This window comes from Pleurodeles waltl, chromosome 6 (genome assembly GCF_031143425.1).
Source record: "Pleurodeles waltl isolate 20211129_DDA chromosome 6, aPleWal1.hap1.20221129, whole genome shotgun sequence".
Lineage (NCBI taxonomy): Eukaryota > Metazoa > Chordata > Amphibia > Caudata > Salamandridae > Pleurodeles > Pleurodeles waltl.
Window position 1 is genome coordinate 1,168,326,366 of NC_090445.1, and position 19,691 is coordinate 1,168,346,056.

Sequence of the window (19,691 nt, forward strand, 5' to 3'; positions counted from 1 at the left end):
GTCCAAGTACCAGTTCTGCCCCTCCGGCACCGGTACAGAACAGTGAAACCCAGAGTTCAGGAGCGTCATCGGGATCTAAGGACCCGAGTTTATTGTTCACCCCGCAGATACCGCAGGTTAGGAGAATATATCCAGATGTGCCCATGTTGAAACCAGCAGAAAATTATCAGCCGCAGATGCCAGGGTACTACTGCAGTGACAACAGTGGAGGAATGATTCTAGAACAAACCGTAAGGGGAGAACAGAATGGTCACAACCAGACATTGGCACAAGCTGAATCAGCTCAGTTTTTGATGCCCCAAAAGCAGATGCAGGGGGGAAACGCACATGCTCAGATGATGGGGAGTCAGATGGGCATGCCGACAATGATGACCCATGGTGTGGGAATGAACATGCCTCAGAACATGGGAAATGGACAAAACCCAGATGCGATATCACTACCCATTACTGTAGGTCCACCGGTACCTTTGTATAGTCAGCCTAATTTAGGTATGAGCGGTCAGGGATCAATGCTGCAGAACGGGACAGAAAGAAGGTGCATAGAAAACACTCCAGGGATAACTCCGATAGCGGCTCAGCCAAATGGATCTGGGTCCTTGATGGAGTTTAGTCCCATATGTGCTCAGTCAACACTGGTGAGGTCGAGTCCCCCACTGATGATACCTCTAACATCGAACACTGAAAAGTTGCCGCAACCATCAATGGCAGTCGATGTGAACGCTACACTTATGGGGTTGAATGCGCAACAGCTGACGCAGTGGTTCAACAGTCTGAATTCCACACAAAGCTCAGCCAGTGGGAAGGGAGAAGATTATATGAACAGGATGAGGCTGAACATGGAAGCACAAGAATTGGTGGAAGGGACGATGGGTGTGAATAGGTTAGAGTCCTACTCGGAAGAGGAGCTGAGGTATCTATGTCCAAAGATTACGAAGGAAGTGAACAAGGTACATAAAAGCTTGCAGGAAATAGCTGACAATAACGGGGTCGACATAGACAAGACAAAACACTTGAGCCGAAGCTACAGGTTGGATTTTGGGGCCACAGATTTTGAACATATGAGGTCAGCAGGCATGAAGGCGCACCTTAGAGAACTGCTGCAGAGTGCACAAGTGTGGAGGTGCTTAGACAAGTGGGAAAGCAGGTGGGTAAAGAGAAAGGAAAAGAGGAGGGACAGTGCTACAGAGCATAATGAGAAAAGACCACAAAGCAGCGAGACAGTAACCATGTTACCAATGAGGGAGACAGCAGGGGGAAAATTAATACATGTACCATGGCACAGAAGTGACATTCAGTCTTTTACGGACGATTTTCCCAAACTGAGAGAGAAGCCGATTGAATGGTATCAGCAGACTGACAGGTTTGTGAAGCTTGCAAAATGTCTCTGGGAAGACCTGAACACTCTCTTTGAGATTGTGGTTCCAGCAGATTTGTGGGAGGATTGCAAAAGAGCTGTAGGTTGGCCGACAAGTGAACCAGAGAGAAACAGGGAGACGGGTGCACCATCACCTATGGTGATGAGCCTGTACTATAAGGTGATTGAGCATTTGAAGACGAAGGTTGCCGTGAAAAATGTGGATTGGCAGAAGATCGATCGAACGGCCCAAGAGGCTAAAGAATGGATTCATAGTTACTATGAGAGGTTGTTGAAGGCGTTCAAGAACTACAGTGGCACGGAAACAATAGAGGCGAAGGACATGCTTCATTTTGTGTTTAGATTTGTGGAAGGGCTGAGGCCAGAGATAAGTCAGATGATAAAGTCGCATTTGATTTGCTGGCAGTCGAAACCGATTGACGAGGTGTTGAATTATGCGAAATACTGTAGTGACGAAATTGAAGTGAAACAGAAAAAGCTGAAAGAGAAGTTGATGATGATGCAGCTTAAAGCAGCTCAGACAGGTCTGCAAGGTTTGCAAGGGATGCAAGGGTTCCAACAGCAGGTACCGCAACCGCAGCCACAGTTGCAGGGAAACATGGCGTTTCAGCCACAGGCCAGAGGCAGAGGCAGAGGAGGTTTTGTGAATAATGGTCCGGATTTGAACACTGTTGTGACGGGTGTGCAGGCAATGAAGAAGGTGATGCCGTGTCACGTGTGCGGAATCGTAGGTCATTGGAAACGCGAGTGCCCGATGGTGGTGCAGGAAGGTGCAGGTGCAGGTGTAGGTGTTGGTCAGCAAAACAATGATGTCAATGCATTTCGGACAATGAAGGGACCGAAAATGAGAGGTCCAAACCCAAATTTTCAGACTGTAAATCAGTTGCAGGGATTGCAACCTATGCAGCCGCAGCAGATGCCCCGTATGCAGATGACGCAAATACAGCCAATGCAACAGCAGTTACCTATGGTACCTAATAAGCAAATGCAAATACCCTTGGCACCAATGAGTCAGCAGCAAGTGATGATTCCTCCACCGGTCTCGGGTCAGGTAATGAGTACAAATGGCACCGTGCAACAGTTCCCATTACACAGTGAGAGTGAAATAAACAATGTATGGGAGAGTGAAAGCTCAGAAGAAGAAGGAGATTGTGTGCTTGCAGCATCCTTGGAAGTTGATCAAAAGGGTCCGTACGTAGAGGGAAGAGTAATGGGTCATCGTGTCTCATTCTTGGTTGATACGGGAGCCACACGTTCAACTGTTAAGAGCAGTGAAGTACCAAATTTGCCACTCTCAGGGAGGACAGTTCAAGTGGTGGGAGTAGCAAACAGACATCTGACGAACCCAATAACAGATCCGGTACCAGTCAGCATCGGTAACTATCAAGGGGTACATCAGTTTGTGGTATGTGACTCAAGCCCGATAGCACTATTAGGGAGAGACCTATTGTGCAAGTTGGGTTGTTCGATCATGTGTTCGAATGAAGGAATAACAATACAGACGAGCAGTGATGGGGAAGAAGAGGACAGTGTAGAGGGGGACGAGATGGAAACTGTGGATGAAGAGTATCCTCTGATTTGTCTGTTCCCAATGATGACTGAAGAAGATATCCCAGCCGAATTACGGGAAACAGTCGGAAGGGAAGTGTGGGATATGACAGGGAAAGAGGTGGGATTGATGAAAGGAGTGGAACCAGTGAAAGTGACTGTAAAGCCCAATGCAATCTTTCCCCAGACCCCACAATACCACATGGCACAAGACACCCTTATGAAAGTTGCCCAACTTATTGACGAATTTGTAAAACAGGGAGTACTGAAAGAAGTCTTAAGCAGTCCATGTAATTCACCAATAATGCGACTAATAAAGCCGAGTGGAAAGGTCCGACTCGTGCAGGACTTGAGGAAAATAAATGACATCATAGTCAAATGCTGCCCAGTAGTACCAAATCCAGCTGTGATAATGTTCCAGGTCCCTTGCGATGCTGAGTGGTTCTCAGTCATCGATTTGTCACAAGCATTCTTCTCAGTGCCTCTTCATGAGGACAGCCAATTTCTCTTTTGTTTCAAATTCTTAGACAGAGTGTACAGTTGGTGTCGAATTCCTCAAGGGTTTTCTGAGTCACCGTCAATCTTCAATCAGATTCTAAAGAAAGACTTGGAAGGATTAGAATTGCCATTCGAGTCAACTCTAGTACAGTACATTGATGACTTACTGGTTGCATCAAAGACAGAAAGCGGCTGCACAGCCGATACCATTGCTCTGTTGAATAATTTGGGAAGGAATGGACATAAAGTGTCCCCTTCCAAATTGCAGTTCTGTCAGAAGAAAGTGAAATACTTGGGTCACCAGATAGAGAAAGGGTCACAGAGAATAATGAAGGAAAGAATAACGAGTATACTTCAAATGAGTCCACCAAAGACAAGGAAGGAGGTGAGGAAGTTTTTGGGAATGGTGGGCTACTGTCGCCAGTGGATTCCCAACTTCTCGACACTAGCAAAGCCTTTACTGAAACTGACCCAGAAGGATGCCTTGGATCAAATTGAGCTGAAGGGAGATGAGATGGATGCTTTTGTTGAACTGAAAGAATGCATGTGCAGGGCTCCAGCTTTAGGTATGCCTGATTACACAAAGCCTTTCACATTTTTTTGTCATGAACGTGATGCATGTTCTTTGTCTGTCTTGACTCAAGCCCATGGTGGCGTAAACAGACCAGTAGCGTATTTTTCAGCTCCTTTGGATCCGGTCGCAGCAGCACTCCCAGGGTGTTTGCTCGCCGTAGCAGCAGTTGGTATCAGCCTCACTCAGAGTGAAGGAATAGTGATGGGACACCCCGTAACATTCATGGTCCCTCACTCAGTTGAGATACTTTTGACCCGCTCCCGAACGCAGCACATGACTGGAGCAAGACTCACAAGGTATGAAACGATAATTCTGGGCTCACCGAATGTGCAGCTGAAAAGGTGCACTATGTTGAATCCAGCAACCTTGCTCCCTGGAGAAAATGCCGAAATTGAGAACGCTGAGGACGTCGAGCATGACTGCCTTCAGGTGACTGAATTTTGCACAAAACCTCGACCGGACATTAAGGATACTAAGGGCCATATTTATACTTTTTGACGCAAAACTGCGCTAACGCAGTTTAGCGTCAAAAAATTTAGCGCCGTCTAACGCCATTCTGAAGCGCCATGCGGGCGCCGTATTTATTGAATGGCGTTAGCCGGCGCTACCAGACCGGCGCTGCCTGGTGTGCGTGGAAAAAAACCACGTACACCAGACAGCGCCGGCGTAGGGGGAAAATGGCGTATGGGCGTCTTAAAATGGGGCAAGTCAGGTTGCGTCGAAAAAATCGTCTTAACCCGACTTGCGCCATTTTTTAACGACGCCCATCCCCCATCAACATGACTCCTATCATTGTAAAGATAGGAGTCATGCCCCCTTGCCCAATGGCCATGCCCAGGGGACTTCTGTCCCCTGGGCATGGTCATTGGGCATAGTGGCATGTAGGGGGGCACAAATCAGGCCCCCCTATGCCACAAAAAAAAAAAAAAATACTTACCTGAACTTACCTTAATGTCCATGGGAAGGGTCCCTCCGTCCTTGGGTGTCCTCCTGGGGTGGGCAAGGGTGGCAGGGGGGGTCCCTGGGGGCAGGGGAGGGCACTCTGGGCTCATTTTGAGCCCACTTGTCCCTTAACGCCATGCCTGACCCAGGCGTTAAAAAGCGGCGCAAATGCGCCGTTTTTGGCCACGCCCACTCCCGGGCGTCATTTTTGCCCGGGAGTATAAATACCACGTAAAGGCCTGGGAGTCATTTTTTAAGACGGGAACGCCTCCCTTGCATATCATTAACGCAAGGAAGGGGTTCACGCTAAAAAATGACGCACACTCCGGGCACTTTGGCGCCCGAAGCGTCTAACGCCATAGTATAAATATGGCGTTAGTTGGCGTTAGTTTAGCGTCGAATTTGCGTCGAAAAAAACGACGCAAATTCGGCGCAACCAGAGTATAAATACGGCCCTAAGCTTGATGAAAATGACCAAATTCTTTTTGTTGATGGTTCATGTCTAAGAGACGGGATGGGGATTTTGAAAGCAGGATATGCTGTATGTACTGTAACTGGGGTCTTGGAAGCGGGATGGCTTCAAGGAGTCTATTCTGCACAAGTAGCAGAGCTTGTAGCCCTTACCAGAGCATGTCAACTGTCTGCATTGATGAAAGTCACCATTTACACTGATAGTCAGTACGGGTTTGGGATTGTGCATGACTTTGGACAACTATGGTCCCAGAGAGGTTTCCTGACTTCTTCAGGATCCCCAGTGAAGAACGGGGAGAGGATAAGAGAATTGTTACACGCCATTCAAGTGCCAGCCGAAGTTGCAGTGGTAAAGTGCAGTGCTCACACGAAAGGACAGGACTATGTTTCTCTGGGAAATGCATATGCGGATCAAGTCGCAAGATTTTGTGCCTTGAACTGTATATTACTCAGGGATGATTGGAATTCGATAAGTGAGCCAGAACTCGAACCAGCTGAAGCATTTGCCCTGAAGGTCGTAGATACAATAGATGAATTAAAAGCATTACAGAATAGCGTCAGAGAGGATGAAAGAGATTCCTGGATTAAATCACAATGTATAAAGAGACCAGACGAGCTATGGGTTTCACATGAGGGAAAATTTGTTTTGCCAAACAGTCTCTTATCACAGCTTGCGCGGTTCTATCATGGGCAAGCTCACCTAGGGAGAGATGCCATGATACGATTGTTCAAAACTGATTGGTTTAACCCCAGATTTCGTCAAGCTGCAGAAGCAGTTTGCCATCGATGTGTCACTTGCCAGCAGATGAACCCAGGAAAGGGAACGGTTGTGAACGCGAGCCACATTGGTAGGGCAAGCGGGCCTTTTAGTCGTATGCAGATGGACTTCATTGAGATGCCTGTGCATGGAGGTCTGAAATATGTGTTGGTGAGTGTGTGCATTTTTAGTCACTGGATTGAGGCATACCCCACACGTAGAAATGACAGCCTTACAGTTGCAAAGATATTGTTGAGAGAGTTAATACCACGTTTCGGATTCCCGATCTCTTTAGAATCAGATAGGGGAAGTCACTTCAATAACGAGGTGATAAAGTTACTTTGCGAAGCGCTGAACATTGAGCAAAAACTACATTGTAGCTATCGCCCTGAAGCCTCAGGACTGGTGGAGCAAATGAATGGTACACTGAAATCAAGAATGGCGAAAATATGTGCATCGACAAATTTGAAATGGCCTGACGCATTGCCCTTAGTGCTAATGTCAATGAGGAACACCCCTGATAGAAAGACTGGATTGTCTCCGCACGAAATTCTCATGGGCAGGGCTATGAGACTTCCTGCAGTTCCCGCAAACGCGCTTTTGAATATTACAGATGATATGGTGTTAGACTACTGCAAGGGTCTGGCTGACGTGGTTCGCTCTTTCTCTCACCAGGTGGAAGCGACCACCTTGCCACCGATCCAAGGTCCAGGACACGCACTGAAAGCAGGTGACTGGGTCGTGGTAAAGAAGCACGTGAGAAAGTCGTGTCTGGAACCCCGTTGGAAAGGCCCTTTCCAAGTGATCCTGACGACAACTACCGCTGTGAAGTGTGCGGGGTTCCCAACTGGATTCACGCCAGTCACACAAAGAAGGTGTTGTGTCCTACAGATGAGGAAGTTGAAGCGCTGAAATTACCAGTGCCTGACAAAGCAGTGCTGAGTGCTGAGACAGAGCAAAACCGAACTGAAAGCGAACAGGCAGAAACGGGAGAGAGAGAGATATTCTCTGAGGACGAAGAGACCAATTCGCTTGGGGGAGACCAAGGAGAAAGTTCAGACTGCGACGAAGCAGCTGAAGGTGACAAAGAACCTGAAGCAGCTGAGGGTAGCAAAGAGCCTGAAGCAGCTGAAGGTGACAAAGCACCTGAAGCAGCTGAAAGTGATAAAGAGCCTGACGACAGTAACGGTGACGAAGGGCTCGAAAAAGGTGAAAAAGCAGGACAGCCTGATCAGAGGAGGGCTTTCCCAGAAGCAGACGATAGAGAAAAGGGAAAAGAGAACGTGATTGATTCCCCAGAAGGAGGGGACAAGGCAGAACAGAACTAAACAGTTCAAGCTTCCACAGAAAAGATCGCAGGTCCATCAAATGGACACGGTGCAAAGAGGAGACTAAGTATATCACCAATAAAAGAAAGGACTAAAGAAAGTTTGAACGACGGAGAAAGGCCAAAAGTGAAAGAGAAAAGAAAGGAAGTGACTGTTGTGGAACAATCCTCAAGTGAAGAAAAAGACTTGACAAAAGAGGAAAGTACCAGCGAAGCAGAATCAAAAAGAGAAGCAAAATTGAAAAGGAAAAGGATACCAAACAGGAGATATTCCGGTCCTGAATGGGCATATGTAGCCAATGACGATTGGACTGACGAGTTTGTATCTCTAAGCATCGAGAACGAAGAAGAAGAAGAGATACCAATAGAAAAGAAAAGTTTTATGGACTCTGTCGATTGAAAGGGCAATAAATGATATTGCTTGCTACAATATAACGTGAAACAAAAAAAACAACCAGCTGAGACATTGCTAAACAGGATGAGACATTTGCTAAACAGATAAAGACTGAGTTATTGCCGAATTGAGACAAATGCTGCTAACCGATAAGTGACTGGCCTCCTGAAGAAGACGGTGTGAACATTGCGCTCGTTCAGCTTTGTAACTGAATTGCTAAATAGTTTATTTTATAGGTGCTTCTAGCTCTCTGATTCTATACAGATCATGACGCAAAACAGTAGAAAGAAATATTGTAAATATGTGTGTATAGGCTTGATAATTGCATGTGTACTAATAATAATGGCAATAGTGCTTGGAATGCATGGTAAGACTGAAAATGAGAGAATTGATGCTTCTACTATTGCTCCTGTTACTGTCACTGAACTAACCGCATTGAAAAGACTAGCATTAGATGAGAGACTCTTGCACGATAAGAAAGAGCTTTCGTATAACGTTTTCTATCGGTTGCTAACAGAATATGTTGAGACTATGGATGCAAAAGATTGTTATGTGTGTACACAGATACCGACATCAGGGAAGGAAGGGGTGACGTATCACCACATGCCTCTTACATACGGGATTACATGTAGTATAGTAATGTCTAGATTTTATGGTCAAACTAACATACAGTATTTTTACTCAAATTATGATGTTACCTTTGCATATGTTCCTATAATAGCGCAGCTAAGCCAGATTGCTAAAGATTGGGATGCTAAAATAATGAGGGAATTTTTCGAGCCAATGCAACCTTTTGAAACGGCTCACGCTCATAGGGAAAAATTACCTGCTCGCTCTCTGCAGTAGAAATAAGCTTTTTAGATCGCACAGATGATAGGAGGGCACAAATGAATGCGAAATTAGAAAAGGAGCTACATAAGAGGACTTCAGTAGATAATTATGATTTTGCTGCAATAAAGACACAAGGGAAAATAGCTTTAGATACTTGGCATGTAGGGAAATTTTGTATATATCGAGGTGAATCTTATTATGACAACATTTTTGTAGGTGCGAGTGAGTGTAAACATACGTTTATCTTTAAGGCCAAATGGACATTCATGATGAACGGACTTGACCCTGTCATTCCAGGTGTATATTACATTTGTGGGTATAATGCCTATTATCGTCTTCCAAAGGGATGGTGGGGGAGATGTTATTTGGGTATAGTGTTCCCAAAGGTTTATCAACTGGATGACCTATCGATGATTCAAAAGACATCTGGATCCCATCGTATCCAGAAAAGAGAGACTGCAGCTGCTGTGGTAGGAGATATATTTGGAGCCATGATTCCTTCATTGGGAGTTGTGCTGAATTCCATCAAAATAAGAAAGTTGTCTACTATAGTGGATAACATGTTGACAAAGTTTTCAGGTGCTATAATCCTGATAGATGCTGAGCTTGCAGCGGAAAGAGCTATGACTCTTCAAAATAGGCTTGCTTTAGACATTCTTTTAGCAAAGGATGGTGGCGTTTGCAAAATGCTTGGTGCACGACACTGTTGTACATATATTCCTGACAATAGTGTGAAAATTAAAACTATGCTTGCTAATCTAACAAAAGAGAGTGCAGATTTGAAGGAACTGAAAGAACCAGGAGTGTGGGAGAAGGTTGGAAAAGGACTTGCTTCAGTGGGACATTGGATTGGGGGAATTTGGAATGGAATATTGTTAAAAATAATAGAGGGAATTTAAATAGTTATAATTTGCATATTTGGAATTTGGGGAATAAAAAGGGGAATAATAATGATTATGGAAAGAATTAAGAGAAGAAAAGAAGAGAAAATTATGAAAAGAATGGCAGAAGAATACAAGGCGCAAACTAGGGGAATTAAAAGGAAAAGAGAACTGACAGAATTTTAATGGAATAAAATTTGTGGGCGTGGTTTGGTGTGATGACTAGTAGTCATCAGAGGAGGGATTGATGAAGCAGAAAATGAAGGTTTTACATTTATTAACACGTAAACGTAGTGTGAAATAATCATGTGTGACTTTAACCGAACTAATAAAGATTGTACGGGGACAAAATGTGCCCTCAGAGTAGTTTGCCAACATTTATAAGCGTGCTTTATATAACGTGGTGTATTAGAATTGCACTAATCCGACATAATTATAAACGTGTGCTATGATTTGCTTGTTTGAAATGTTCTAGCTTAGCATAACTTTAGCGGAGGCTTCGGCCTAGTTGCCTGGTCTCACGGTTTAGATGCTCGTATTTTTCCAATGTGCTATTAAACGTGTACTTTTGCTTGAAGCTGTACTTTTCCACTGAGACCGTTCACATGCTTAACTTAAGGTTTCGTGCCAGCCTGGCATATTTTCTCTTTACTTCAAGGTCGATCTGCAGGTGCGGACAATGGAAGCTCTGAAAGTGAATTAATTGGTATAAAATGTTGCAACTTGCGTACCCATCTCCAAGGATAATGTATGCTTAAGTAAAAGCTAGAGAACTGTCGTTTTTGATTGGACAATTTGAAGCTAACCTATGAACCCTCCAATGGAAGACCCTACTGGATTTGAACTGTTGTCTATAAAACCCAGGTGCACGAGAGGAAAGTATCCATTATTGGTCATCCCGCCATTTTGCAGACTTCGTAGCTATTATGGCCCACTTTGCTGCGACGCCATTTTGAGAGACTTTGATGCTTTCTCTAATCGAGAGAAAGAGACTTTAATGATTCTGGCCCTAGAGATTTTAACTTTGATCCCTTGCATGAAGCAGTAGTTTTACTTGCCGCCGTGAGGCAATTGCCCCGTCCACCCCTGCCCCTTTGCCCCGTCCCATGCTGATCGAAACGGTACCCATGCTGACCGAAGAACGGTACCTGTGAGACGAAGACTTCCTTGATTGCTGATCGTAATTGGTAAATATGAAAGGAAATTGTAAAATTGCATTGTGTTTCCTTTAGGTAACCAACTGCTGATTTTGATAAGAGCCCTAGTTAGGAGTTTTTTCTAAATCAATGTTGCTAAATTGTTTTTGCATGAAGTCCCACATGCCGATGCTAATTTGAGGTTAGACGAGGATTCCATATGTCGCACGATGCAATTTGAGATCTTGTTATGCTGACTAAATGTATGCAATTAGCTCGTTACAGATTATCGTATTAGTGATTTGCATTGCTATTATCGAATGCCTTGTGATTCAAATGCTACATAGATTGCACCTGTTTCGCCGTTATGGACAGCTATTAATGTTCATATATGTTTATCATTTAGTGTTGAGACACATCTACATTGTGCTAGCTTTGTTAATATAGGGAAATAAAATTCACTAACTTTGAATAAACTGGTGTGGTTATTCCTGACTGAAAGGTCGGGGTTCGCCGAAATGTATTCTAGATTAATTGTTAAGTGTTATGTTGATCAAGGTATTGCTTATGTTCGTTATTGATTATTGATTTAAGGAAATTGATCGATATAGAGTACGGAGAGTTCCACTTAGTCAAAAGATTCATCGGCCTAAAGAGCGTCCGAACACAGGTAAAATTAGTACTACGGACCGCTCTATCACTGGCACAGCAGGTGCAGGTGGGGATGGAGACCATGGCGGGCCGCCTAGAGGGAGTTCAGAGGTACCTCAGTCCGAATAAGGATAAATCTGCTGCCATCAGAGGCACCCACACTCCGCTACATGGACTCCAGTAGTCCCTGGCGGACATAGCTGGTGGTTGGAGGCAGAGGCTTGATCAATTGCTCTCCCAAAAAGGCACATACATGATTGACAACAGGCTGGGGGTTATTCAAAATCTACTAGAGTCCATGAAGCGAATGCTGGCCTTCCTCATTGACAACCTGGGTGCCTACCACCGTGATGTAGCTGCTGTGTTGTGAAGCCAGTAGTTCCTTCTTGCTGCTGGAATGCCTTTCATTTTCCCACAAATGACAGCTGCCGGGACCTTTGATTCTACATCTCTATCCCCTGATGTGTGTCTGCCACCCCCTCAACTTCAACACCAGAACCACCCACAAAAGGTACCACACACATCAGGGGATGAGGATGAGGAAGAAACATCTGGAGTATATCTTTAGTTCAGTGCTTAAGGTCATGCCAGTGTTGTAACAACTGGCAACCTGCCCTCTTCACTCTACCACTGTTGACTTATCACGCATGGACTGTCATAGTGTCAAATCCTACCTATTGGCAATTTGAACACCTCCTCACTGAGGCACTCCTCTCTTGCACGTCTTATGACATGTCCCTCCCCCTTGGACTCTGACTGGACATTCAACGGCTTGGGATTACTCATGGGGTCAATATACTGTGCATTATACATCATCTGAAATAAACCATGCATGTGTAACTAAGTTAGTAAAGTAACATATGTGTTGTTTTGGTCAGTGATCCATTAACTGTTTGAACTGTATGCATTGTGTGAAGCCTATACATTGAGTACCTAACAAAAGGAAATGCGTGGCTTTGTGTCAGACACCAAGCCACATACATTGACTGAAACATGATTAGGGCGACTGGTAGCATTGTGGACTGGCACAACATTTCTGAGTCTTCCAAGCATGTAATCAAACAGGTACCATGCAAGTGGAGCAATGGCTTGTATGATTTAGAACACAAGTGTCAGGAAAAATCTAGGATGGTTGCACCAGTACAACATTCATCTGACAATCAAATTAGACATATGTAAGACTGTGAGGGGGCAGCCATGAGTTTGCCAGTATTAATTTCCCAATAGAGGTGGAGTGCAATGTTCAAAACATTTAACCAATTAATGTCACAATACCTACCAATACAAATTGATGGTGTCAGATTACCTGTTTTGGGATGTGTATCCAGGCACAATCATCAATATTGTATTGAGTAGCTTATGTAATACCGCTGCCAATCTGACTGGTCCCCATAGAGGATACACATAGTCACACATATAAATCATTACTGGATGTACACCGAAAGGCATTTGCCTAAACTGAGCTGTGCATGATATTACCCAGATAGTTAACCATGATGGAAACCATATGTTAGCGAAAAACAGGATTTAAGAATACCAAAGTATTTCAACCCAAACATTTGCTAGACTACATGCTAACCTACACTAACCTAACCTATACTATCTAATCATAACTTATCCCTACAGCTAACTTACCTTATCATGACTTATCCTATACATGTAACACCACATGATAAACATTGGTCCCCCACCCCCCATAAGAGACATTAGTCTGCAAGGACAACAGTAACTACAGATAAACATTGACTAACTAAACCCATTGCTTAATATATATTTTTTGTATTTTTGTAAATGTTTTGTTGTTTTTTAAAATGATTCTTTACACATATACCTAAGAACATAGCCCACCCACCTAAAAAAAAACAACTATACAAACTATGTCCTAAAACGAACCCACACTATGCTAACTAACCTATGCCAACCTATCTAAAACCCAACATAATAAAGAAATGTTAAAACTAGGGGAAGGGAAGGTAATGATAACAATTAAGGGCCCAAAATCAGTACCTCTTAACTTTCTTCTTGATGTACCGCAGCATCTGTTAGATCTTATCAGTTTTTGCCTCCAATTTTTCCAACCTCAACTTTAGGTCTGACTTATCCTTCCGCATTTCCTGTTCAAATGTAGGAGCCATGATTTCAGGTCTTGGCTGGGTATGTGATGGTGCTGGAGTAGGGTTTGTAGATGTTGAGGGGGCAGAAACTGTAGAGCCACCCCTGTCCTTATGCTTTGACTTGCCACTGGTGTGGGTGCTGGTTGCAGTCTGTTTGGCTGGTCCTCCATGAGGAAATGCCTGCCAGGATCCCAAAGCTTTCTCACTCTGAAACCTTCTGCCATCCTGTAGTACCCTTTCTCAACAGCAGGGATGGGCCTGTATCTTTCTGCTCTTTTTTCAAATGCACAATTCTGGGCTGAATTCAAAGTGACCGCTGAAACATGAAGGAAACGTCATCAAAATCTGCTTTGGGCAGAGGAAGAACAAGCATGCAATGGAAACAGCATCTTCAGATAACACACATTGTCCACCACAACTCACAAAACATCATGAAGGCCAAAGTTAATACAATTCTGCATCACAACCATTTTCAACATATTGTTCATGTCCCAGGTATAAAGGCTAACCAATGTTGCACATTATGAGTGCACAAGCTGGTAACATCTCCTAAGTGCCAGGTAAACATTCACCATGCACATCCCACACATCAGTAATGTGACCATGCTCGGCTGCACTCATCATGCTGAATAGCTCATGTATGTCCCTCTGCATACATCTTTTTGCTTTGATTTGTAGACATATATCACACTCATCAGAACAAGGGCTGCAACTTCAATGTGGACTCAACTAACTATGGGGCATCTCAAAAAGCTCCTTGTGTGACCGGTGCATCACTTTTTACTAAGAAGGAGTAAAGCACCAGTGGCGCAAATGACGTATTGATAAGCCCCTTAGTGATCTCTCCACATGGTCCTTAATCATAACATGAGAGTTTCTTTTGGACATCTACAACTAACAGCTGGAAAATTGAAGAACTGAACACATGAGTATTGTTTCTTTTTTAAATATGGACAGTAAAAATTGAAGAACTGTAGATATGATTGTTCGCTTTCTAAAATTTGGATGATAACGATATGAACATTGACGGATAACAGGCTTAATATTTGGTTGTGTGCCTTATATAAAACAAATTGTTATCAGTGATTTATCGCTGAATGTAAGGAGTTTAGGATGACCTCCTTTTGAGTGCACCACCAGTGATATACAATGAACTTTGACAAATAGCGCCAGACACTCTTCTTATAAGGTCATGCTGGGTTGTTATCAGTACTTGCAGAATCAGGTTCACAAATCTTGCAACCTCACCACTGGTGTAGGGGGCAGGTCCACCTGCAAGACATAACATGAAACATAGCTCTGTGAATGTTGAACAAAGAACACCATGGACAAATGTTACACATTCCACATGTTTAGCTGATTAACCTAGATGAGTCAGGTTAGAGAATGACCAAGTGCCCCTATAATATGCCAATTTGACAGACACTGTGATACCACGCAAACACGTACATATATGGGCTTGACCCATATGTACATGTCCCAGCTACTTAAGTAACATTTTGCAGAGGACAGTCCACTGCCAATTTTCAGAAGCATAACACATTGTTGTGTCAATCTGCACATACATGACTCAAGGAACACACACATCCAAGGCTCCCTATACTCCTGCGTCATGTTTGTCATCACATTAATATGACTATGCAAAATGCCACATTGGTCAAGCCCCTGATGGACATGGACAGTAGTGCCTGGTAAACATGTACCCTCACACCATGACACATGTGTTTTTCTTGGTGCACTTCAAATTGTTCTGGCGAAACACAGGGTACTAAGATCCGAATGTGTTAATTGTCAGCTTGACGATGCATTTCTGCTCTTCTCATGGATGCAGGTTGGCACAGACACCACTAGCAGTTTCATCATGAGATGGCAAAGTAACCCCTATGGCCTACAGTCATGCAAATGAAAAAGAAGATTCAGCAACATTTAAGGTGTACTTACCAACAGTTCTGCCAACCTCAATTCTCAGGTAATCCAGGAGGTCCTGTTCCCAGGACATCAGGTCTGCCCACCCGTGCTTCAGCTGGTGGTCAGTCCACTGTACTGTGAAGATACAGGTTAGCTGGAACAGCACCTTGCCCAAGCGCAGCTTCTGTGCCTCCGTTTTGTAGCCCATGATGACATGGCCACCCATGGCCATCATGTTTGGGAGCTAGTGGCAGACCAGCCATATGAACCCTCCCAGCTCATCAGATGTCATTCTCCTTGCCCTTCCCTACCCTGACAGGTTGTACACCAAATCCAGTGCAAACCTAAAACCTACAAAAAAATAAATCCCCAACTAACCCCATCGACCACAACAAACTTATCTACCCCAAAGACAAACACTCAACAATGCTCAGACAAAAACAGCACAAAAAGACAAAAACACAACAATATAGACTTTAGTGACAAAACACGGACAGCAAACAACATAAAAGTCTCAAAACTAACTACTCCTCACACCAGTACAAGCACCACACAACTTTTCAAAGCACAGACAAAAATATTGTAAAGGGAAAGTGAAAGTAAGTCCACTTTTGCATCTGTGCAGCAAGGGAGTTCTATTACATCACTTCCATTGGTGCATGCATCACGTTTTTTTGACATGTGTCATTTTTTTTATGCATGACGGTCATGCGTGTCTTTTTGAAGGATGGCTGACAGGGCATAACGTTTTAGTTTAGACACGCAGGTGCCAATGGGTCAATGTAAGTATATGTTACGACTCGGTCTTCCCATCTCTAGCGGGCGATGTACGGGGACTGACGGAAGCCTGGGAATCACCTTAAACACTTATCTAGAGTCCCTTGCTGACTCCTGTTTGTTTCTCTTTTCACCATGGTACACTTGTGTAGTACTAGATTTGCTTCTTGACACTGCAAATCCCATAATGCACAGCCTGGTAGTCAGTAAAGCCCGGATTCTGTTTCCCATTATTTTCTATGGGAGAAGTCCAGTTGCTCCATTTCACCAGACCCTCTCCTCCAGGACGTGCAAGTGTCTGAAACTACACACACCTGAGACCTCTCCTGTGCAGCCCAGCTTGGAACTGCTTATAAGCAGCCATTTCCTCAAGATCCTTGTCATGCATTGGACTTCGATTCCTTTGTGTTACCAGACCCTTTGTCGGATGGTGTTCCAGTTTTGTTCCTGTTCTGTCAAGCTTGATCCCGTTTCCTGTTTCTCTGCCCTGCTCCTGATTGTTCCAGCCAGAGTCTGCTCCCTATCTCTTAGCCTTGTACCTGTTTGTTTCTTCCAGAGCCTGCTCCCTGTTTCTCTGCCCTGCTCCTGCCTTGTTTCAGCCTGAACCTTATCTCTGTTTCCCAGTCCTGTTTACTGCTCATTTCCTACTCCCTGTATTCCAGTCCTGTCCTTGCCTGTTCCAGCCAGAGCCTGCTCTCAGTTTCCCAGTCCTGTCTCTGTTTGCCCCAGCCAGAAGTTTGCGCCCTGTTTTCAAGTCCTAGTCCCGCCTTAACTTCAGCCTGAGCCTGTTCCCAGTTTTGCCTCTGCCTCTTTGATTGTTCCCTTCTGTTTCTGTTTCTTCTTGGTTCTTTGTGTCTGGTAAGTGTTCTATCAGTCTTCACCAGTGTATAAGTGTCCTCCTTTGTACTGGGGTTGGTTCCTGGTTTCCAGGAGGCAATTCCAGCCCCCATCCTTGTCTAGTGTTATACGTTGTCTTTCGTGCCTAACAGTGACAGTGTGCTATTGCTGTTTTCTCAGGAATCGCCACTGTGTTTCCAGCTGGACTCACAAGAGCGTGTCCTGTGTATGTAAGTACTATCCTTGTTTGTGCCTCCTTTCTATGGGGCTGGCAGGGTGACTATCTGTAAGAGCAAACTGCACAGAGGCATTGAGATTCCCTGTCCCTGTGGGAGGTTCTGCGCCTTACTCTGTGTACAACCCCAGCGTGTTTGTCCACTAGTAATCCGTTTCCTATTTGTTCACACAAGGGTTGCTCTGCTTTTACTTTCCTGTGCCTATCCATCCTTTTCGTGTATGCCTTTAGCTGCTCCTGTGCCCCAGTATACTACCTCTTTTGGATATTCGGTGACCTCAAGGGGTGTCTGATCAGACCCACTTGAAACCGTGACAGAATGCACGACCCAAAAATTTCAAGCTCCCCAGGCAGTAAAGGCACACACAGGCGGTCATTCTGACCGCGGCGGTCGGCGGTCGCCGCCCGCCAAGCGGTTCCCGCCGAAAGACCGCACCGCGTCAAAAGACCGCGGCGGCCATTCCGGCTTTCCCGCGCGGCTGGCAGCCGACCGCCAGAAGACCGCCGCCCGGCCCAGCGGGACAGCCCCTTCAACAATGTAGCCGGCTCGGAATGGAGCCGGCGGAGTTGAAGGGGTGCGACGGGTGCAGTGGCACCCGTCGCGATTTTCACTGTCTGCTAAGCAGACAGTGAAAATCTTTGTGGGGCCCTGTTAGGGGGCCCCTGCACTGCCCATGCCAGTGGCATGGGCAGTGCAGGGGCCCCCAGGGGCCCCACGGAACCCGTTCCCGCCATCCTGGTTCCGGCGGTGAACACCACCAGAAACAGGCTGGCGGGAAGGCGGTCGGAATCCCCATGGCGGTGCTGCAAGCAGCGCCGCCATAGCGGGTTCCCTGGGCCAGCGGGAAACCGGCGGGAAACCGCCGGCTTCCCTTTTCCGACCGCGGCTTTACCGCCACGGTCAGAATCGCCCAGGAAGCACCGCCAGCCTGTTGGCGGTGCTACCGCCGCACTCCGCCATGGCGGTCATGGACCGCCAAGGTCAGAATGACCCCCACAGACCTAAAATGCTTTCCTATCATGTTAAGACACCCCTTTCTAAACCTAGACTTTCTCTGAAGACCTCTAAAAAAGGCCTTAGTTTAAAGGATAGACTTGTTAAAGAAAATCAAAGATTGCAAATGCAGTACTACATTGCGTGGCTTGCTGATTCATCAATATTCAACTATTATAATATATGTGATTATGACCCCCAATCCCTGTATGTAGAAGAATTACAAAGTAATAATGAGTTTTTGGAGGTTCTATTACCTCAAACAGGGGAGAATGTTCCTAACAGTGAAAGTGCTTTTGCTACTTCTGCACAAGACATTTACTCTCAAGAAACCCTGGTTAATTCCTTGCCTCATGCTAGTGCAGCCGAAATTCACTTCAAGCACTCTGTCAAAACAAAGAACCCTGACACTGTTCAAGAAGCCACACTAGGGATTCCCTTGTTTTCTGTTGAGTGCTTCAGCCCATCTAGGCCAGTTCCTCAGAATTCAAAGTGCAGTGCTGACTCTTATAAAGACCTTTCAGTCCCTCAGAGCTTTCAAGTCAGCAGGCTAGACCCTGTATCTAAAGGATCAGTAAAAACTGTGGGATTCCTTAGTTCAACTCAATGGCTTGTGCCCCTCCCAAATTGGATGATAGTACATCAGTCTCAATTCCTAAGTGTTGTGCTGACTCATGTAAGGATCTACCAGTCCCTCAGTGCTTTCAAGTCAGCAGGATAGAACCTGTATCAAAGGGATCAGTAAAGACTGTGGGATTCCTTAGTTCAACTCAAAAGGCTTGTGCTCTTCCCAAACTGGATGATAATACACCAGTCTCAATCCCTAAAAGCTCTGCTAAACCCTTTTCTGTTCCGAGTGGGTTTGATAACAATATGGACATAAACACACTAAAGAGCAGTTTTGGCAGATTAAAAGGCAGATATTGGACTTCTATGATGATTATGTTGTAACATACACAAGAAATCGTGCATGTGGGCTCTTTTCATCCATGCATATTTCACTGTTGCCAGAACCAGACATTCTGTTTATCTGTAAGGTAGAAGAAATAACAGAGCAGCTGATGGAAACTACTGCAAGACAATTTGAAAACTTGAAAAAAGAAAATGATCACCAGCTTTGGCTTAAAGAACAGTATGCTACTTTGTGTGCCTCTCCAAAGACTTCTATAGAGCAGATTGTCCCTTCTATTAATGACAGTCAAAAGACAGCTCCAGTTATAAATATATCAGCCTCTTCTTCAGCCTCTCTCTCAGCCTGTAGTTCTCCAGTGAAAATTCCTGTACAGTTGACTGGATTTCTGACATCTCTGAGAGATTTGACACCTCTTGATTCAAAGGATGGATCAGAGTCTTCAGAGGGAAGTGTCTCAGCCCCTCTATCAGAACAAATAAAGCCAAAGGAAGAAGAGAGTTCTGATGCAGACTCCAATAGCTGCACCTT